The sequence below is a fragment of the Rhipicephalus microplus genome, unplaced genomic scaffold (assembly GCF_043290135.1).
Source record: "Rhipicephalus microplus isolate Deutch F79 unplaced genomic scaffold, USDA_Rmic scaffold_82, whole genome shotgun sequence".
NCBI lineage: Eukaryota > Metazoa > Arthropoda > Arachnida > Ixodida > Ixodidae > Rhipicephalus > Rhipicephalus microplus.
In genome coordinates, this window is record NW_027464654.1 from 707,952 (window position 1) to 715,563 (window position 7,612).

Sequence of the window (7,612 nt, forward strand, 5' to 3'; positions counted from 1 at the left end):
GTGACCACAAGTTCAAAGCGATATATAGGAAAAGTAGGCTTCATACGTCATCGGTATCAAGCGGGCTGCCGGTGTGAGTGCATTGCCGGCACAAGCGAAGGAAACGTCGCGTACAAGTTCACAAAAATAGTAGCTCAGACAAACTTATGTCTTTTTATCCATGCGACAATCGTTATCAAAAATCCAACGTGTAGGCGATCGCGGATACGACTAATCGTGCGGCCAGCGGTACACAGGTTGTGCCTTACCAGCACGATGAAAGAACCGTGCCTGCGAACGGTCTCGTCGCTGAAAGTATGCAGATATCTACATCCCTCGTTAAGACACAGCGAACATGGGGCACTTACCTATTGTTCATTTGTGACTATAAAATAACGTCGACGAAAATCTCACGCGAGCCGCATGTTGCGATCGCCGGCGGTCGTTTAGCCGTACTCGTCGTAAGCCTAGCGACGCCGTCGGCAAGCCGACACGGTATGGCATCGGCGGGGCGCCTGCGGCTGCTTCGCCGGCTTTTCCGCACAAGCGCCGCTGCTATGTTTGTGTTTGCGGACTCGTGCGCCAGCACTGAAAACGCTGGTACGGCCGACATGATCGAATACCAGCTGATAATTCGTATTCTAGGGCTGGAGGCATGTTGAAGATTAGATGGATCCATGTTAAAAGATCGATGCGCATCGGTGCTACGAATAAGCCCATGTAAATTTTCGCGTTACGGTGTCAATATTTATTGTTTTCTTAAGCAGAGTAAAAGTCGCCCACTGGCACTAGATGGGAGGTCAAAATACTGTGCTATATATACCCGAGAGTCTGTTCTCTGTATACAGTACGGCGCGGGCAGTCAGTGTTTACGGTGTTTTACTTTGAAATAATAGTGCGTATGTATGTGTGTGTGTGTGTGTGTGTGTGTGTTGCATGAATAACATACTATGATCTTCAGTGCTGATTAAATTGGAATAAACATAAAATATACTGCACAAACGCAGTGTCGCCATATTTTTTGTCATTGGTCCAGATGGTTCAACTGTTAGTCTCACTGGAGCATATTACTGGGGCCAACATTTAAACCAAGTGGAGTAAGTGCTTGGGGTAACAGTTGAGCCCCAGCAGTTATTCCCGCAGTTAGTCCAAAATTGGTTCAAAATCTGTGGCAGCGCATTTAGACCCCTAAAGGACCAATGGCATACCCCACTTTAGTCTTTTTCGGCTTAGAGTGTAGATACATATGCGTAGCACGGAGATGACGGCTACGGCAACAACGCACTGGGAAGGTCTATGTACGTGCTGCCGGAATGAAGTATGTACTTTAATAATTAGCATAGAGATTGCTGAAATGCTGTACACACGCACCATCCATACATTCGAATGACTGACGATATATAGGTTCAACTGGAGGTAGCCAAACCGGTAAACGATGCGGACGCAACTAAAATTTACCAAAGTGGGAGCCTGTCAGTATTTTTTCCATGCTCGAATTTCAGTCGTTTTCATCGATATCTCTTACAAGATGAGGCTGCCCTGAACAAATGGTCGAGTGAGATCACTAGTCAGTTATGAAGACACAAAACATAGCTATGAACATATACGTAATCAGCCCTTTTACATAACAGGTTTAGGTTATAACATGAATATAAGTCCGAGAATCAGGCATGGGTTGCGCACGCAAAGAGGTTTTCTTGGTTTTATAGCATGCATTGAGCACGCAATTACTGACGCACCTTATGAGTACGTGAAAGTTGATGAATTAGGGATCACTGTGTTGCTCTGTATCTGGTGCCTTACGACTAATGCCTGTTGTTTGATGTATCTCAGCACCCTACTTTTTCTTAACACTGCACTCAACTGGGCAGGGGTCAGTAAAAAATGCCTCGAACCCAGTGTGTTCTAGGTACCAAGGCCAATGCTAACTTGTAGACCTGAAAAATCACTTCAGAATCTTATTTCAGTTGACGTGGCTTCTCTGTAGGATAACAGGCCTACGGTTTAACGAAAGCGGGTGTGCCCATGAAAGAACTTAAAAGAAATGCGAACGCGCGCTGTAGTGCATTTTAGCGCTTCTCGGGTCTATGATATCAATTATCAGTCTCCTCAATAAAGGTACTGTGAAAGGACCAGTGAGTAAAAAAAAAGCAAGGAGAAAAAAAAAGAAAAATACCATTGTGACTTTGCCTGCTTATCAGATAAATGTATATAATATCTGCATCTCACAAGTATTTACCTACAAGGAAGACTGCTGGAGGTAAAAAAAAAGGAAAAGAAAAAGAACAGATGTACCTTTGAAAGAGGCTTTCAATAGTGCTTAAACCCTTCTTTTTAGCCGCTTAAACCGCAAGGTGGGAAGATTAGTGCAACAAGAACGGCAACAATAAGGGCACGCAGTCCAGAGGTATTCGGCCCAGAAAATTCGAAATACAAGACAAAAAGACGTCAATATTAAAGTCGTTTTTTGAGGGGCCACACGACGACATCTGACTCACCACTATAGCGTTGCAAGATGCTGCCAATAAAATGATCTAAAAAGACCTACACAGGGGAAGCTTGCACACCAATGTTGCCTGTTTGATCATTCGCGACGATAACGCTATTACACAGCCGCTAAAAACGTGGCGTCGCACACCCCACACTCCGAGAAAAAGAAGGAATCCATAGAGTTTCCTAATATAAACTAGATGGAACTCTGGCGCTAGTGTCTATGGGAGCTGCAACGCACGGCGCTTCAGTGAGCACGGGAATGATGGGTAGTACACACATTTGTCTAAACTTCGCACTTCTGGCCTGCCTTTGGCCCCGTGTGTGTTCGTGTGGCTTGAAGCTGTTTTCTCACGAAAAAAAAAAAAACAGCAAATGTTCAGCGATTGCGCTTCACCACCGTATTTTTTTTTTTCGACTTACCTTTCCAAATTGGGTCGCGAAGTTCAAAAGGGTTGAATCTTTCTTTCAAAACAAATCCGAAACACAGCAGTAAACGAAGCCGCAAGTATTCGCCGCCCGCAAGTATGAAGACTAGGCAAATGTGTGGACTACACATCATTCCCAAGGTCGCTGAACGATCGCAGCGCCAGAGTTCCCTCTAGCTAATTTTAGAAAACTCTATGAGTGAAACCAACGAAAATTCGTCGAGGTGAAAAAAAAAAAACAGTTGCCTCCTGAAGGTCCCCACACGCACGAGTGCACAACTTGTGCAAAACGAGGCTCATCAAGATTCGGACAATGAGGAAAACTTGCATGTAATGGCAAACCCCGAGTGTGCATTCCTCTATGCTCGGGTGCCACAGGCTAACAAGCAGGCAGTGCCCCACTCATGTGTTCAGGTTGCGCACATTTTATTTTAAATGAAACTATTTGATTCCGTTAGTAAAAAAAGCACCACGGACGACACTTCTACCACTTCAACAGCGACAAAGAGGGTACCACGCATGTGCGAAACGAGGCAGCTTGTAAACGTATACACAAGCAATCGAGAAGAAAGAGATGGAAGTCTTTCCTATGAACAGAAATCCGAAACATGCAAGCAAAAGGGCACATTATAAATCGAAGCCCATGTAGTATTGTTGTCCGAGGCTTCGTTTTCTCTCTCTCTCTCTCTCTCCTTCTCTACCTATATCTATCTTTCCTGCATGTCTTCCCTGCCAAACGAGGCGACAAGCGTTCCGCCTCTCCAGGGGGGGGGGGGTAGTTGTAAGCCTGCTTTTTTCCTGTATCGTCTGTCTCATTGCGTATTTGTGCACGCATATAAAATAGTAATTCATTGAAACTCTAAAGCACCTGTTTATCTTTTCTTTTGTTTTTCTGTTTTGCGATGAAATTCACACGTGCCATAAAATTCACATGAACTGACAGATTATTCTGGCAACGCAAAACTGTCAGTCAGTTCTCATTATTAAATTATCACATTCCCTCGTATAAAGTTTTGTTATTGCACCGTTATCTCTGTCTGTCATTCTCAGCGCTAACCGCGCCTACACTGTCCGAAAAGCTTCGGGACTGCAGTAGATTATTTTCTTAAGATTACGCCACTTCGTGAACATTACAGTTTATTCTAGAACCTACGGTACCGCTTGCGATAATGCTAGATTATTCGATGGCAAGGGCGCAAATGACGACACGCTTCGCCGCTTGTCAGTCGATCTACGGCCGACGCTCTCCTCGCCACTATCAGTGCCAGTATCTCGCTGTAATCTGACGTTCCTTTGACGTGGCCACATGTTCGGTCGAAATGAACAGTTTCGACTTGCAGTCTGCTCTCTTCGCTCACTTCACGACCCGTGACATCTGGTGGTGGTGCTGGGTATCGGTTTCAGTACCTACAATATTCACACATATGTCGTAAATTACGTATTGCAAAGGAAAATGAACATACTATCACATGTCAGCGCTGCCGTTCTCCTGGTGGTGTCACTGACGGCAGCGCTGGCCACGCGTCAGGGTCAATGTTTCTTGCGTCTTTCTGAGGATGCTTGTTGTTGGCACTTGTTGATGCTTGTGGTGGTGAGTGCGTGATATGGCGTATCGGTGTATCCCTGGCCTTGGCAGAGGATGTCCTAGGAGGTTTCCTATGGCCCGAACGCCGACGCCTCACTTTGGCAGCAGCCTCCCTCTGGGTAGAACCGTCTCTGGCCATCTGCCTCAGCACTTGCATCTCCTTCTTCACATTTGGGCACTGCTTTGATGACGCCTCGTGAGGACCTTGGCGATTGCCGCATTTGCGATGTTCTTCCTGGCAGGCTTCCGTGTTGTGCGACTCCGAGCATCGGGAGCACACAGCAGAACTTGTGAAAACAGCACTCACGTGTCCTTTTTTACAGCACCTCCGACACTGAAGAAGTTTCGGCACGAACGGCCGTACTGTGTGTCGGAAATGACCAACTCTTACTTGAGTTGGAAGGCTGTCACCCTTAAAAACTAGTTTCACGCATCGTGAGTTCCCGAGACGGCGGGCTTGCAAGATTATAGTAGCTTCCGTCACTGGTTTGATTAGAGTGGGAAAATCAATATCGCTGATAGAGGTGTCGACGTCGTAGATAACGCCTGCCCTAGAGGCCTTGCCATCTGGTATGAAAGAACGTACGTTGATGTTCCCGAGCACATTCACCTTGGTCAATACGTCGAGAGCAGTACGTTGCGTAACGTCTATCACCAGAACATTCTTGCGGCCATTGATTCTCACGTCTGTTATTTGTCCCGGAACGAGCGCCTCAAGTGTCATAGACGTGACCTGGCGATTAAGTCGGTTCATGCTGTCAGCGGCATTCAGCGGGACAAACAAAATAGTGTGAACCGGTGGCTCTTGAATATTCGTGGTGGCCTTACTTTGGGAAGAAGATGTCGTAAGCAGCCTACTCTTCGCCTTGTGTCTTGCCATGGGCACAAAGTCACTTTCATCCGAGCTCTCATCACTGGCCGTAGAGTACATCAGCGTGTCCTCACTGTCTACGTCACTTGGGTGGCCGGAGCGCTTTCTTAGAGTGGCCACAGACGACGCGGAACGTATGGGTGGAGGCCCTGGTGATTCTACGTCCATTTCCGCAGGCATCTTCCACTAGCACCAAAGAAAACGAGAAAAAATAACAGAGACTGAAACCAGCGTTCCACTCAGGAAAAACTTCGTCTTCGTCTCCACTGATATCAATTTACTGCAGCGTCTATGACTTGCCGGGCACCGGGGACAATTCACCAAAATGAATGTTTCGTCTTTAACCCACCTAATGCGGCCTTTGTCAACCCCACGACCTCATGAAATATATGCGTGAAAAACACATGAGATAAGAGAGTTCGAAGCTGCGCTTTGTCGCGTTAACATCTGGGCCATTCATTCGTATTTGTTGTGGCTGTCTGTATCAGTGCATGGTAAAGGCTTGACCTGGACCAATTAAACGCAGTCACCGCTTTTCTAATTAGTCACGTGTAATACTTCCTTCTTTTTGAATTAAAAAATTCTTGCTGGTTCATGACGTGCTGGCTTAGGCACTTGTAGCTCCTTTATTTGCATGTTTGTTCATTCAACCTCCAATTTGCCGGTGCTAGAACTCGTACAACTACTTGAGCCAAGATTCACGACTGGAAGTCTCAAAATTTAAGTGAGGCTAAATAGCGTTACAATAATCAGGGCACCATAAATTGAGCCTATAAGAAGCGCTTCAGCGTTATTGCGCGTGCGTGATACGCAAAGGCATTCGAGGTTCGCTTCGATCACGGAATTTCAGACACACACGTGCTAGGCCTATCTAACACATGCCGTAGAATATTTGCATACAGTATTTGACATGAATTATTGGTTTCTTCTTTAGTTCGCTATCAACTAGAATCCTAATATCGAGCATTCGTAAGCTCTGGAAGACTATATGTCATCTAGAATAAATGACAAAAAAGTAAGTATTTAGTTTATGAGTTAAATTCTAATTGCTCACGTTTTTACAGATTACCAAAACCACTGACAGTGCTGGCAGAGCTGGTGGCAACATATTGTGGCGTTTTATCCAACTTCAATACTCTTGCGAGAACCACTAGTCCCGTAACGGTGCATTCACATTTGAGAAGCGAAGCCAAAACATTCACATTCATTCTGCCCTTGTAGTGTAGGCCTACATGCCGCCACTGCTTTCGCTACTTTGAGATTTCACTTCATTTTGCCCAGTCAGTGAGCATTGAATTTCATACCGAAGTCTAGTTATGCATGCAAAGCACGGAAAAGAATTAAACTGTCTGCACCTTTTCAAACGTTCCGCCGAAAGATACACCAGGCAGAAACGACACGATCGGACACACCGGCGACAGTGGATTCGGCCGGCTGCGCGAAAGCGAGGCACGTTGGGCATGCCGAGTCAATGCTGCTGCACCTTCTTCCAGTGTTCTCGGTCATCGTAGTCGAAACCAGGCTCTCAATCAAAGCGTCCTTGTAGCTCGGTTTTGTCGTGTTGCACGGGCGGGTACAGTTTGCGTTTTCGCCGATTCGAGCCACCACCGACGCTTTTGCCGCTACGTTGAATATGAGGCTCGTTGTATATGTATACTATACATCACGTGGTTTGAGCTGGTGCAGCCAATGCCGTGAAGTGGAATGGCGATGCGCTGACGCGTGGCACAAAAATCGGTCTGGAACATGGTGCAAGAATACTTTAGGAGAGCGAATGCCGCGTAGCAAGCGCTTGGCGGGGAGGGACTGATTATGTTCTCGTTTGTGACATGCCGATAGATGGCTGGTGAGTATGAGGACTGTGGCGGGCTGCTGGCAAATTCCGCAAAGCACATCCGGCATATGGGCGACGATTCCCAAATCTGAGAAAGTCGTGTTATCACGCGATATCAACCACGCGACACGCATAGAGCGGTGCGGCGAAAGAGAGGGCGATAAAGGAGGAGGTTGATGGCGCGGCGAGGGTATTGTATCTGAGGTATAGCGCATCCAGGACTGCAGGACTGGACAGAGAAGATGACGCATAACACATACACAGCGCTTGTGGCGACGATAAATGAGTGCCGCTGCTTTCCAACGTCACAGGGCTTTTCTACACCGAGAGGTGGGGAGGAAGCTGGGGCAAAGTTCGTAGCGCCATCGCTCGGGTTCCTTGCGAAACAGAACATTATCGGGCAGCGGATATTCGCGGCGTTTGCT

General features: G+C 46.7%; 1 long non-coding RNA gene across 1 annotated transcript; it reads right to left on the reverse strand.

The window, feature by feature from the left end:
- Positions 1-5,426: 5,426 nt before the first annotated feature.
- LOC142790212 (uncharacterized) lies at positions 5,427-7,403 on the reverse strand. Its single transcript, XR_012889399.1, has 2 exons — positions 6,709-7,403; positions 5,427-5,539 (listed from the first exon to the last, which is right to left on the reverse strand). It is a non-coding gene; the product is annotated as an uncharacterized LOC142790212 (long non-coding RNA).
- Positions 7,404-7,612: the final 209 nt, after the last annotated feature.